The sequence below is a fragment of the Callithrix jacchus genome, chromosome 14 (assembly GCF_049354715.1).
Source record: "Callithrix jacchus isolate 240 chromosome 14, calJac240_pri, whole genome shotgun sequence".
NCBI lineage: Eukaryota > Metazoa > Chordata > Mammalia > Primates > Cebidae > Callithrix > Callithrix jacchus.
In genome coordinates this window covers 42,044,014-42,058,554 of record NC_133515.1, presented here as the reverse complement: position 1 = coordinate 42,058,554, position 14,541 = coordinate 42,044,014, and the positions used below count along the sequence as shown (strand labels likewise).

General features: G+C 41.7%; 2 long non-coding RNA genes and 1 pseudogene across 6 annotated transcripts in view; 1 reads left to right on the top strand and 2 right to left on the bottom strand.

The window, feature by feature from the left end:
* Window positions 1-14,541, top strand: part of LOC118147287 (uncharacterized) — a 63,982-nt gene that overhangs the window by 6,438 nt on the left and 43,003 nt on the right. For all 4 annotated transcript variants that reach the window (XR_013526482.1, XR_013526481.1, XR_013526480.1 and 1 more), the window contains exon 3: window positions 699-792. This is a non-coding gene — a long non-coding RNA (uncharacterized LOC118147287). The remainder of the gene's footprint in view (window positions 1-698; window positions 793-14,541) is intronic.
* LOC144579267 (uncharacterized) lies at window positions 773-10,344 on the bottom strand. Its single transcript, XR_013526491.1, has 3 exons — window positions 10,188-10,344; window positions 7,811-7,852; window positions 773-7,329 (listed from the first exon to the last, which is right to left on the bottom strand). It is a non-coding gene; the product is annotated as an uncharacterized LOC144579267 (long non-coding RNA).
* Window positions 7,811-10,344, bottom strand: LOC103790756 (high affinity 3',5'-cyclic-AMP phosphodiesterase 7A pseudogene; annotated as a pseudogene). Its single transcript, XR_013526477.1, has one exon. The product of XR_013526477.1 is annotated as a high affinity 3',5'-cyclic-AMP phosphodiesterase 7A pseudogene (transcript).

The window sequence follows — 14,541 nt, the reverse complement described above, 5'->3', positions numbered from 1 at the left end:
TGCGGTGGCTCAAGCCTGTAGTCCCAGCACTTTGGGAGGCGGAGGCGGGTGGATCACGAGGTCGGCAGATCGAGACCATCCTGGTCAACATGGTGAAACCCCGTCTCTACTAAAAACTACAAAAAATTAGCTGGGCACGGTGGCGTGTGCCTGTAATCCCAGCTACTCAGGAGGCTGAGGCAGGAGAATTGCCTGAACCCAGGGGGCAGAGGTTGCGGTGAGCCGAGATCGCACCATTGCACTCCAGCCTGGGTAACGAGAGCGAAACTCTGTCTCAAAAAAAAAAAAAAAAAAAAAAAGAATTTCCCTTGCAAATTATTTTTTAAAATTCTATCTTGTTTTTCTATGTATTTCTTTCTGACTAGAATTGTGATATGTGTGCTTATATATGAAATTTTTATTGTTTTTATTATGTTCTGTTATTGACCCAAGTGATATCTTTTTTTTCTTTTCTTTTCTTTTTTTTTTTTTAAAGACAGGGTTTCACCATATTGGTCAGGCTGGTCTCGAACTCCTGACCTCAGGTGATCCACCTGCCTCAGCCTCCCAAAGTGCTGGGATTACAGGTGTGAGCCACCGCGCCTGGCTATTGTTTATAACTGTTCAAAATTTCTATTAAAATCGACATAGGAGATAATTCCTTTAGAACCAGGTCACTATATGTAATTAATAGTATGTTTTCTTTGTTTTGTTTTGAGGTGGAATCCCGCTCTGTCACCCAGGCTGGAGTGTATTGCCAATTGAGCAAGAGAGACTGACTGATAAGCCAGATTGCTGACTTCATAAATTATAGTGAGTAATTTATCTGGCAGTGTCGTTGTCATCAGTTGCGTAGAACTGTCCGGAAAACTTGAAAACTTTTATAGATTGTAAGGGTTACTTGATGAACAGAGTGGAATTATGTCGATTTAAAGCCTGAGGATATCTGGCAAGAGTACTGTGTTGTTATTGCTCCACTGTTGAATACAGCCTCCTGGGATCTTTCTCCAGTTGCCTCTTACAGTGGAGTTGTGGTTTATCCCTTTCCCCCCGCCACTTCCTGACCCGAGACAGGGTCTTGCTCCGTCACCCAGGCTGGAGTGCAGTGGTGCCATCTAAGCTCACTGCAAGCTCTGTCTCATGGGCTCAAGTGATCCTCCCACCTCAGCCTCCCTAGTAGCTGGAGGCTACAGGTGTGGATGGATACCATGTCTGGCTAATTTTTTTCTGTAGACCAGGTTTTGCCATGTTGCCCTTAGCTCAAGCAAATCCATTCACCTCAGCCTCCCAAAGTGTTGGGATTACAGGCATGAGCCACTGTGCCTGGCCTATCTTTGCTTTTTCTGAGTTGCCTCTTCTGCTGCTAACCTGTGGAACACACAGACAGATCATTTGGGAGCGTAATTATTTTTACTTGCAGAGGAAGCCAGAAGCCTTTGCTGGCTCAAAGAATTGTTTCAATATCATAAAACATAGTAAGCCTTAGTAAATACTTGATGAGTACTTGAGCAACTTGGCTTCATTTCAGTTTTTAAAATTTATTTATTTTTAAATTTTTGGTAGAGATAAGGTCTCACTTTGTTGCCCTGGCTGGTCCTGAACTCCGGAGCTCAAGGAATCCTCCTGCCTTGGCCTCAAGTGCTGGGATTACAGGCATGAGCATCATGCCCCACTATTGGCTTCATTTTTTAAAATACCTGATTTTGAGGATTTGTGTCATTGAATGTCTGATGTTGCACACGTTATTTTCTCTTTTCTCATCTATGAACAACGTCTGGACCCTGATCTTAAGGAGATAATGTAGCTCAGCTTTTCTTGTCTGTAACTGATTAGCTCAGTCAAGTTGCTGTAGTAAGAACCCCAAAAGTTAGGTTCACATACCCGATGCACAGTAAGCCAAACAATGACATTAATGCTTAGGAAGGCTTATTCAGTTTGGCCAAAGTATGAGGGTGGGAGAGTCAAAGTCTCAAATCTGACCTTCCTTTTTATGTAGTTGGGGGCTTTCCTTGATGATCAAAGCTGTTTGTGTCCCTCGGCCAGTCAAACTTGTGGATGCCATCAAGGATGTCAGCATGACCTAAGGATCAGTTTTCTTTAAAAAACAAAAAAAGTACATTAATCTTGTAGGCAGCTTCTGAGGATTAGGATATGAAGTTCATCACTTGTTAGTGACTTCCCTCTACCAAAATGACTACGTGCAAGCAATCCTGCCTGGAGGAAGTTAGGGACAAAGAGAAAGAAAAATAAATAGAATAAATACCTGATGATACGCTGTGTTATGGTATCCCCACTGACATTGTTCCATTCCTCAGTCTTGCGTTGGGGTGTTGACTCAGTCTGAGTACTTCCTGATGGCAAGGGGCATTCCTAGTGGGCTGAGGAATGGAACTTATTTACCTGCAGTTGAAAATATTCACGTCTCAGGACTTGGGCAGTTTTGTCGTAACATCATTGAACAGGGTGTCAGGAGCTTCAGAGAGGCGATCTTGCAATCCCACACGTGTAGTGCAGCAGCAGTATAATCCACAGCCAAGGAGTATGCCTGTTCCTATAGTCATAGCTAGAGTTACCAGTAATTATTTCCACCAAGAGGGTCGTCGTGACCAGACCCATGACGATAATCACTGGTTTAGTGACATCATAAAGTTGGACATAGCATCAGTTTGTACATATTTGAAAGGTTGAATTATTTTTCTTCGAGTATATACCCAGTAGTGGGATTGCTGGGTTGAATAGTGGTTCTTTTTCACTTCTTTGGGAAATCTCCCAATTGCTTTATACAGTGGCCGAACCAGTTTGCATTCCTACCAACAGTGTATAAGCATTCCCTTTTCTCTGAAGCCTTGACGGCATCTGTTATTTTTTTATTTTTTAATCAGAATTCCGACTGGTGTGAGATGTTATCTTGTTGTGGTTTTGATTTGCATTTCTCTGGTGAATAGTGATGTTGAGCATTTTTTCATGTTTGTCAGCTGCTTTGATATCTTCTGTTGAGAAGTGTCTTTTCCTGTCCTTTGCTCCCCCCACCTTTTTAAATTTTTTAAGGGATCTCACTCTGTCTCCCTCGTGGGAGTGCTGTAGCATGATCTTGGCTCACTGCAACCTCCGCCTCCCAGGTTCAAGCAATTCTCATACCTCAGCCTCCTGAGTAGCTGGGATTACAGGCAACATGCTACCCAACTAATTTTTCTGTTTTTAGTAGAAATGGGGTTTCAACATATTGGCCAGGCTGTTGTTGAACTCCTGGCCTCAAGTGATCTTCCCACCTTGGCCTCCCAAAGTGCTGAGATTACAGGTGTGAGCCACTGTGCCCAGCCCCTTTGCCCATTTTTACGGAGTTATTTGATTTTTGCTTTTTAAATTTTTACATTTCCTTACAGATACTGGACATTAGACCTTTGTTGGATGCATAATTTCCTAATATTTTCTCCCATTCTGTGAGTTGTCTCTTTATTGATCATTTATTTTACTGTTTAGTTTAATTAGGTACCAGTCATCAATTTTTTGTTACAATTGTTGTTCAGGACTTAGCCATACATTATTTTTCAAAGCCAATATTGAGAAGAGTATTTCCTAGGTTTCCTCCTAGATTTTATACTTTGAGGTCTTCCATTTAAATCTCTAATGTGTCTTGGTTTTTTTGAAATACAGTGAGAGGTGGGGGGTCCAGTATTTTTAAATATAGTGAGAGGTAGGGGTCCAGTTTCTTCTGTATATGGCTAGCCAGTTATCTCAGCACCGTGTATTGAATACAGCGTTGTTTTCTCATTGCTTATTTTTGCCAGTTTTTCAAAGGTCAGATGGTTGTAGGTGTGCAGGTTTATTTCTGAGCTCTCTATTCTGTTCCATTGGTCTATTTGTCTGTTTTTGTACCAGTACCATGTTGGTTAAAGTAGCCTTACAGTATAGTTTGAAGTTGGGTAATGTGATGCCTTTGGTTTTGTTCTTTTTGCCTAGGATTGCTTTTACTATTTGGGCTTTTGTTTGGTTCCAAATGAAGTTTAGAATACAGTTTTCTAATTCTGTGAAAAATGATACTGCTATTTTGATAAGGATAGCATTGAATCCATAAATTGCTTTGGGAAGTATGGTCATTTTAACAGTACTGAGTCTTCCCATCCATAAGCGTGGGAATTTTTTTTTCCTTTATTTGTAATCTGATTTCCCTCAGCAGTGTTTTATAGTTCTCCTTGTAGAGATCTTTCTCCTCCTTGATTAGATGAATTCCTAGATATTTCACTTTTTTGTGACTATTGTAAATGGGATTGTGTTCTTAATTTGGTTCTCAGCTAGAACATTAATGATGTAGGGAAATGCTACTCATTTTGTATCCTGAAACTTTACTGAATTTGTTCATCAGTTCCAGGAGCCTTTTGGTGGAGTCTTTAGGGTATTCTACGTAACTCATGTCATCAGCAAGGAGAGATAGTTTGGCATCTTGTTTTCCTATTTGGATGTCTTTCAGTTCTTTCTCTTCCATAATTGCTCTGGCTCAGACTTCTAGTACCAGAAATGGTCAGAATGGGCATCCTTGTCTTGTTCCAGTTCTCGGGAGGAATGCTTTCAACTTTTGCCTATTTAGAATGATGTTGGCTCTATGTTTGTCATTCATAGAAAGCTCTTATCATTTTGAGGTGTGTTCCTTCAGTGCCTTGTCTGTTAAGGGTTTTTATCATGAAGGGGTATTGTATTTCATGGAAGATGTTTTCTGCATCTATTGAGATGATCATATGGTCTTTAAAAATTCTGTTCATGTGGTGAATCACATTTATTAATTTGCATATGTGGAATCAACCTTCCATTCCAGGAATAAACAGTACCTGATGGTGGTGAAGGAACATTTTTGTTGTGCTTGCTTCTGGATTCAGTTGGATAGTATTTTGTTGAGAATTTTTGTATCTATGTTCATAAGCGATATTGGCCTGAAGTTTTCTTTCTTCATTGTGTCTCTGCCAAATTTTGGTATCAAGATGATGCTAGCTTTGTATAGAGAGTTAGGGAAAAGCTCTTTCTCCTTGATTTTTTAGAATTGTTTCAGTAGGATTGATATCAGTTCTTTGAATGTCTGGTAGAATTCAGCTATGACTTTATCTCATCCAGGGCTCTTTTTAGGTGGTAGGTTTTTGTTTGTTTTTTAATTACTGATTCCATTCCTGAGCTTGTTATTGGTCTGTTCAAGTTTTCACTTTCTTCCTGGTTCAATCTCAGTAGGTTGTGACTTTCCAGAAATTTAACCATTTTCTCTAAATTTTCTTATATGTGTGCATGAAGGTGTTCATAATAGTCTTTGAGGATCTGTTGTATTTTTTGTGGGATCTGTTATAATGTCATCTTTGTCATTTCTGATTGTGCTTACTAGTATCTTCTACTCTTTTTCTTTGCTAATCTAGCTAGTGATCTATCAATCTTGTTCTTTCAAAAAAGGAACTCTTCATTTATCTTTTGACATGGAATTTTGGATCTCAAATTTCATTCAGTTTGTCTCTGATTTTGGTTATTTCTTTTCTTCTACTAGCTTTGAAGATGAATTCTTTTTTTAATCTAGTTCCTCTAGGTGCAGTGTTAGATGGTTAATTTGAGATCTTTCTAACCTCTCGATGAGGCCACTTATAAACTTTCCTCTTAACACCACTTTAGCTGTAGCCCAAGGGTTTTGGTAATTTGTGTCTCTATTTTCATTAATTTCAAATAATTTTTAAATTTCTGCCTTAATTTCATTGCTTACCCAAGAGTGATTCAGAAGCAAGTGGCTTAATTTCCATGTATTTTGTTATTTTGAGAGATTAGCTTGGTATTGAAATCTATTTTTATTGCATTGTGGTCCAAGAGTATGCTTGATAAGTTTCTTTCTTCTTTCTTTTTTTTCCCCCCAAATTTATTGAGAGCTTTATGGGCAAGCATGTAGTCCATCTTATAATATATTCTGTGTATGGATGAGAAGATTGTATATTCTGTAGTTGTTGGGTACGGTATTCTGTAGATGTTTATTAGCTCCAGTTGGTCAAGTGTCCAGTTTAAGGCCAGAATTTCATTGTTAGTTATTCACAATGTGGGTGCTTCCCAGGGGAACACAGAGCTGTGCCACTAACAGAATTCAGGCAGAGGTGGGTCTACTTTGCTTTGAGCCCCAACTGTTGCGTCCCACACAGCTAAGAGGAGCAGGAGTGGGTGAAGTCACCTGCATCTGAGTGCTTCCCAGGGGAAGACAGGGCTGTGCCCACCTGAATTGTTCAGGCAAAAATGGGTCTGGTATGCAGGAAGCCCCGCCAGAGATGCATCTTCTGGCTATGAGCAACAGGGGTAGCAGGAGTTGCTCACTCAGCTGTCTGGGCGCTTCCTTGTCGACTTGAGTGTTGCCTCCGGAAACACTCTGGGCAGCTGTCTGTATCCGTGTATGTGCCTGGGGTCAGGAGGAATCCCGCATCCCAGGATTGTAGAGGTCCCTGCGGGAAGTGTGGATCCCCAGCGGCTCTCGCTCACTATGGAAACCAGTTAGTTGCCCATAGTAATCTGGTTGCATTCTCTTTAACTGCCTTATACATGTTTATAAATTGCTGTTTGAATCCCCTTCCCAAGATATGACTGGTAGTTGTGTGTGGTTTGTATTAATCTCATTCCTCGGAGGTTGGCGAAGCCAGAGAGGGAGTAGGTGACTCTAGGACTCTACAACCTCCTGAAGTGACATTTTTCTCTGTGACTGTTTTAAAAACTCACAAAGTGGTGGCTGCTTTACCAGTTGCAGGGTAAGGGAAGTATCTAGTTCTATGGGATGTGCCCTTGAGGTTTTATTTTTGTACTTCTTTACAGTGGCTGTCATCTGCTTTGGTGACTTATCTTGTGCACAATAATATTGCTGGGCCTGATTTCTTTCCTAGCAAATCTTTCTAATGCAGCTAAGACATTTAGATCTAAGAGATAATTTTCCAGACCTTTTTCTGATTTCTTTCTGGCTAGAAGGGATATGTAATTAATCTTCATTCGGGCGAGGGCAGAAATGCATTTTTCTTTTTTAAATAGGGATCCATGTCTCTAGTTGAGAAGTTTCTCTCTTTCTTCTGTGCCACTTATTACCTCAGTCACCTTTTCTACCAAAAGTGGGATATCAGTAGTGTATTTGAATATAATGACTCACCTTTCACCCTCTGTATGTGTGATCCTTTGTGGAGAAAGAGCTGTGTCTTAGCTCTAAATCTGTGATATGAGTTGAGCCCCTTCTCCGGATTCTGAATATTCTTTTCATGTTTGGTTTCCTTTTGTTTGTATACTTCAGTTATGGAAGAGGAGATTGATTATGCCTTCTACTTCCTAAAATCCATCATCTGTTTTCAGTGTTTCTCCTATTTTTTTCTAAATGCGAAAAGATAGGTTTTTTATTCATCAAAAGTTAACAGCAACAGGCACATATTAAAATGAGTATGGCAAAGGCCTTCACAAATGGCTTTACACTCAAGCTTTCCCCCAAGAAAATGGCTGTTGCAACAAACTGTAAACATAATTAATAAACAGTCTTTTACAGTAACAAGGGAATTACAAAAGAACTAAAAGAAAGCACCGGTTTCTCTTAAAACTAGATTACAGTTGTGCTTACTATACATAAAGCAATTTAAAACAAATTACAAAAGTGGATTGTTTGAAGTTTAAAATTAGTCCTTATAGTTTGTCCTAGAAAACATCTGTTCACATCAAAAGGCCGGTCAAAGGGTAACGTTTCATCAAAGGGAGGGACAAGAAAACAATGCACTTTTTTTCAAATCAAAACGAGAAGTTTGGTCACTTAGCCTTGTGCATAGTTTAAGGCAACTGGAGCAATCTGTTACGGCTTACTTACCGACCTTCCCCTCCTGCAATGTGGCTGCTCATATGTCCCATTCTAAAATAATAAATAAAAGCTTACATTTCAATCTTTTCCCCCGTGGAGAAACATAACATGCACAGTCACACGTGCACAAACATGCATGCAAACACACATCCATACATTCACACACAACATACCTCTCACTCACTGCAGTGAAAGGGACTTTAGTACCTTTGATCTGACGGACACACTTCCCCATCCCACTTTTATTTCAGATTAGCAAATACCCTGAGCTGATTATGGTGTTATAAACATTCCACCTTTTTCTTGCATGTGCAGGTCAAGTGTACAGTAATGAAAACATGCAGTGTCTTCACTGCAGGGTCATAATTAACAGCTAGGACATTGGTGTTCTTCTCCTCCCGCCCCAAATTAAAAACTAATTGTTAAAAAAAAATTGCATTGCCAAATAGCACTGGAGTGAAAGCTTGGTGGTACTCTATGAAAAATGCTCAGTTTCCAGTGCACAAAATAAAACAATAGCAAATGGGAGGTTTTGGTGGCATCCAAAGAAGAGAAAAGGCAAACCGGGGGAAAGAGCTGCAGTCTAAAGTTTGATCTTTTAATTTGTTTTAGTGGTTCCTTCACAATCATGCTCCAAGGCAATTTAGAACCAATATTTCAGAGTTGATTTGTAAACACTGTCTTGCCAGAGGCAGCAGAGACTGGGCACTTCACATCTCCCTTTTCTCAGAGAGAACTTAGTGGAAGGTACAAGATACACACTGTTGCATCAGACTGGTTAAATTCCAAGAGAGTGTTGTTGAACAAGTTTCACGTTTTGAAGATTAGATGCTTTGAAAAAGTCGTGGCACACCTCCAAACTCCTTTGTTACTCCTTTTGGATTCTCTCCTGCTGGGCTTGGCATATTCAAGGTTTCACATGAAAGCCAAATTCATATTGCTGTATGTTCAGGGCTTATAATTAATAAGTGGGTTCACATGATCCAACAGAGGAAATCTTGGAAATAAATAATGCTGGCTGGCATCACTCACTTGGAAACGTTGGCGGTCAAGAGTAAGTTTTCTCACCTCAAGACCCCATCTCACATTTCTAAAAACCTCCAGGAGGCAATTCATTCCACTGGTTCTGGGGGTTATGATAACCGATTTTCCTGAGGTAATAACTGTGAGTTCGACTCAAATGCAGCATCAGTGTCCTCACTGCTGGACTGTTCTCTCTGCAGTCCCTTCCAGCTGTCTCCATTTGTTGCCTGCTTTCTAATGGCAGATGTGAGAATAAGCCTGATTCTCTCAATAAGCCCACTGCATATCTCCAGTGGTGATTTTCCAGTATTGAGATATTCTTGTATAAAGTTGCCAAGTAATAGTTAGTTTTAATAAGGAAAGGTTGATTAACACCTGGATGATCCAGATCATGAGGGGCAGCTGCAATTAAGCTTAGCAAGATATCCCAAGGAGTTACAGAATTGGCAAGCTTAGATTCCTTTAAGTAACAGTGCATGGCCCGAGTATCATCTGCAGCGAGGACTGCGTTATGGTAAGGATTTTGACTGTGGTAATCTTCTTGAATCATAACTAAAAATCTATGAAGTTTTATCATATCTAAATGGAAGTACTCAATCCATGAAGACTAAATAAATGAAAGGTTAAGCTTACTAGACTATTTCCATTTGTTAGTCTATCAAATAGAAAGATATCAAAATTCCAGTTTCCAACTCTTTCCAGCATACACTTGGCTTGTCCATTATAATCATCATCTAAAATGTTAAGAGAATTTGAAACTAGTACCACGAAAAAAGCGTGATATCGCTGGAAACTTTGTAGCCTTCTGATATTCCTTGCAGAGACAGACACTTCAATTTCAGATTGAGCCTTCGACAATCGGGGTGGGGAGAGGGCTGGGTCTTCTTTCCATGACTCTGAGCAAGCTGTGTGACACAGCTAATCAACAGAATATGGAAATGTGATGCTATGTCAGGTCTAGGCCCAGATCTTCAGACACTCTCAGTCCCCACACTTCCTCTTTCTTGAAATGCTTGCTAGTGGAAAATGCGAAAATCAATATATGGGTGAGAACCTCTTCTTTCTGATTCAAATCCTGCTCGGCTCCTTACACGTACATCTCCTAGCATACGATTGTATAACGCAGTCTGATCAGAACTGTCATAGGAAATAGCTCCACGCCTCTGAGAGAGCTGCCGGGGATTGGGGCAGCCGAAGAGCGTGGAGCTGGAGCTGGAGCTGAAGCTGATGGCTCCTCGGCGGCTTAGGACATGCTGGGGGACCTGCCTGTCCAGGGGCAGTACCAGCAGCTGGTAACATACTTCCATTGAATACACCCGCCCTGCCTCCGTGCGGCGCCCGCCCTACCGCACTACCGCCCTACCTGCACTGGGAGGGGGCCGCGGCTCGGGGGCTCCGGGCCTAGGCGGGCTGGCGCCAACCCCGGGCCGGGAAGCCGCGCTAACGACTCCCCAACCCCAGCCCTCCGCTCGGGCCGCCGGTGGAAAGGCTCTGCGGCAGCCCCGGCGCCAGTTACCAAGACCAGCGCGCGCCTCGCTCCAGGCGAGGGGGACTGGGTGCAAGCGGGGCCAGCAAAGGCAAAGTCGGAAAGGGAACCCCGTCGCCCCGGGGCTCCTCGGCCGAGAGGAGCAGGTACGGGGACTGCAGAGTTCGAACGGAGCACGGATAGAGCAAAGCGGTGCAAGACGGTTGGAGCCAGCGGCCAGACCCTGGGCGCAAGGGACTCAGGAGCCGCATCCAGGTCGTGCTGCTGCGGCCGCTGCTGTTACCACTAAAATAAAATAATACCACTAAAATAGGGACCCCTTCCCCTATTAGTCAGCTCTATTAGGATAAGCTCTATAAATCAGCTTAAGCCCTGGAGACTTTTGCCCTCACTCAAGCTTGTCATATAGCTAAAGAGAAATCAGTAAGTATTTAGACAGATACTAGATATGTTTTTGGAGTAGTACACAATTTTGACATGCTAGGGAAACTCTAAGGGTTTCTCACTTCTAGTGGGACCCCCATCAAAAATAGACTCCGATTAGATAAACTCCTCTATGCCATCATGTTATCATCACAGATGCTGTTATTGCTCAAAGCTCATACCTGCAGACTGAACCTGAATATCAAGGAAATGCTTAGCAGATATTTCATGCTAAATCAGCTAGCACTGAAACTGTTAGGATATGCAATCTGAATGAACTCCATAAGATTAATCCAAACCAACTACCTTACAATGACCTATTTAATAAACAATGTACTGCACCTGATTTGGAAAAACAAAATTGGTATCTAAAAGGATATAAATTCAATGTTAATCACAAACTCACAGAGGGCCTAGATGGCTGCCCGTTCCTTCCATTGTCAAAAGCTCTGCACTACACAACTCATCATGGAACAGAAAAATTGATCCAAATTGGGAAAAAATAGTTGTGGGATGACTGTTCAAAATTGCTAGAATATTTTATAACCAGTGTTGGCTTGTCAAATCCATAGTCCTGGAAAAACAAGTTAAGTGGTGTATTTCCACCACTTAATGGACCATTTGAACATTTATAGATGGACTTCATTCAGTTGCCAGTTTCAGTGGGGGTCTCAGTATGTTCTTGTAATAGTTCGCATGTTTTCTGGTTGGGTAGAGGCCTTCCTGTGTAGAAAAGCTGATGCTGCGACAGTAGCTAAGAAATTATTAGAAAATGTGTTTCCTTTATGGGGCATCCGTGGAAAGACCTCCAGCAATAGGGGGACTCATTTTATTAGGCAAGTTATAAAGCAGTTAAACAAGGTGCTGTGGGCACAACGGCCTACTGTTGTCCCTATTGCCCTCAGTCTTCTGAAAAGGTTGAAAGAACAAACAGCATATTAAAACTGAAATTGGCAAAGTTAACCGAATCAGTTGGGTTGCTTTGGCCAAAGGTACTGTCACTGGATTTAATGACAGTCAGATCCACTCTCACTAAAAGCCATAAGTTGACCCCTTATGAAATAGTCAGTGGAAGGCCTATGCCCCTAATAGTTGAACCTCATGCATCTCCCCCTCTCCTAAATGTGAATAAGTATGCAAGGCCATTATACCGAAGTGTACTTTCACCAGATAAAGGAAGCTTTCAAATCCACCAATTGAGGATAATCAAACCTTCCACAGTCTAGAACCTGGAGATTGGGTCTTCTAGAAATGACATCAGAGGAAGGCTGATCTTGAACCACTTTGGAAGGGACCATGCCGAGTTCTTCTTACCACCTACACTGCATTGAAGCTTTAGGGCCTTGAAACTTGGGTCCAAACCTCACTACTCAAAAAGGCCCCTTCAGACTCCTGGAACTGTACCCCTGCTGGAGACTTCAAGGTAGAGCTGACCAAGGAAACCTCTCTCCAGAAGCAGAAGGCATTCTAGTTGTGGGCAGCTTTCCCAAAATTACAGATCAAGACGTCTGTATCATCATGAAAGCCTTACATTTTTTCTTTTTTCCTCATTTAGCGTTGCCCTAATTTTTTCCTTTTCCCTACAGAAAAATCCACGGGACCATAATCAGTGTATGGCTTTAACTTGAGCTAATGCTCTAGCACAAAACTAGGGTTTGTGAGTTACTGGGTTTGTGGGCTATTGCCAAAAAATAAGGGAACAGTTCTGCTAATGTCAGTGCCTCTCCATGTTCCCAGTGAGGGTCACCCCAAAACTCCAAGGGAAGAATGGGAAGCTATCCCTGATATTCTGATTTTATTTGGCAAGTTATAAAGAAGTTAAACAAGGTGCTGTGGACACAACAGCACTACTGTTGTCCCTATTGCCCTCAATATTCTGAAGATCACTGCTACTTGCTTTGGCTTTCCTGCACCCAACTTTTCCTTTTTTTTTTTTGAGACAGTCTCACTCTGTTGCTTAGGTTGTAATGCAGTGGCCTCATTTTATGAAGGCTCTGTCTCCCAGGTTCAAACAATTCTCCTGCCTCAGCCACCCAAGTAGCTGGGATTAAAGGCATGTACCATCACACCCAGCTAATTTTTAGTAGAGACAGGGTTTCACTATGTTGGCCAAGCTGATCTCAAACTCCTGGCCTCTAGTGATTTGCCAGCCTTGCTCTCTCAAAGTGCTGGGATTACAGACGTGAGCCACCATGCCTGGCCTTAACTATTTCAATTAATAACCCAATCATTACCAAATATAGAAAACCAATCCAAGTGATGACTGCAAAAAAGATATTGTGCTTTCAGGCAACATGCACTCAAGATATGGGAATTGCCTATGTGAGTACAAGTAATTGCTTGTATAATGTCACCAGATTAAATGCAACAGGGTCTCTTTTGGCTAAATGTGTTATACACCTTACGACATGCTATAAGGGGGGCACAAAAAGGTAAATTTCTCAGTGGATTTTGTTCAGGAGCTATGCAGATTTATTAATGAACAAATCTAACTGACCCAGCTCAAATGCAACTAGGTGGCCCTGTTTTTCAACTCCCAAGGGCCTATATTGGGTCTGTGGATAACCTGCATATTTCATTCGTCCTCCTCGTTGGCTCAGATCTTGCTGTTTGGTCTGGCTTACTTTGCCTTTCAAATAGTTTCTCCTAAAAATTCTCTTAACAGCTCTTATGATTGTAGGCCTAAATAGTAACTGAAATTAGCACTAGCTTTGAAACAGACAAAGATAAGCTAGATTCCACTGAGGAAAAATTCCAGTGGGGTTCCTGGGGGCTCAGTCTTGGTGGTAGTGGGATACTAGTTGTATGGAATCCAAAGCTAATCCATATTGGGGGTCTTGGATTTTGTAGCCAATCAGACCTCCCAGTGTTACAGACAGGTAGAAGCTACTCTCCAAAAGGTAGATGTGGACGGGTGCAGTGGCTCATGCCCATCATCCCAGCACTTTGGGAGGCCAAGGCAGGTGGATCACCTGAGATCAGGAGTTCGAGACCATCCTGGCCAACATGGTAAAAATGCATCTCTACTAAATACAAAAAATTAGCCAGGCATGGTGGCACATGCCTGTAGTCCCAGCTACTTGGGAGGCTGAGGCAGGAGAATCACCTGAACCCAGGAGACAGAGGTAATGGTGAGCTGAGATTGCGCCACTGCACTCCAGCCTGGGTGACAGAGCGAGACCCTGTCTCAAGCAAAAAAAAAAGGTAGATGTTACAGGTAACATCATGCAGCTTCATATCTTTTTATTCAAGCTGGGAACCTGTTTGGTGTTGAACAAAACAGAATGCTACACTTATCTCTCTCCTGATTGTGTTACTACAGAAAGCTTAATGTAAAGGTAGCTGATACTGCTCTTTCCTTAGGCACTGACACCAAATACAATAAAGAAGTCTATTAAGAGGAAAATATGGTGTGTTTACAGGAACAACTAACAGTTGGTTTGTAGACGTCCCAAATTGTAGATGGCAAGCTTGGGTTTCCCAAAGGTTTCTAGTCTTTATATGCCTTCTAGCAGGTGTCGAGGTTAGTATGGCTTGTGTTACCAGAGTAACAACGAAAATGGAAACATCTTTAAATCAGGCCACTTATAGTGAGCTATGATCCTTCATTGCTATCACATTTCAAACCAGAACTATGACCAATTAAACTTTAGTATTGTTGAACGGTTTTGTTGCCTGAACTTTGACTTGTTTAATTAGGTTTAGTTTATTTCTTGAGAACTTTTGTTAAGGAGTGCACCTTGGTATTTTGATATTATTCTCTTGATAGTCATAATAATAGTTCCCGTGGTGTGCTTCATCCTCTCAA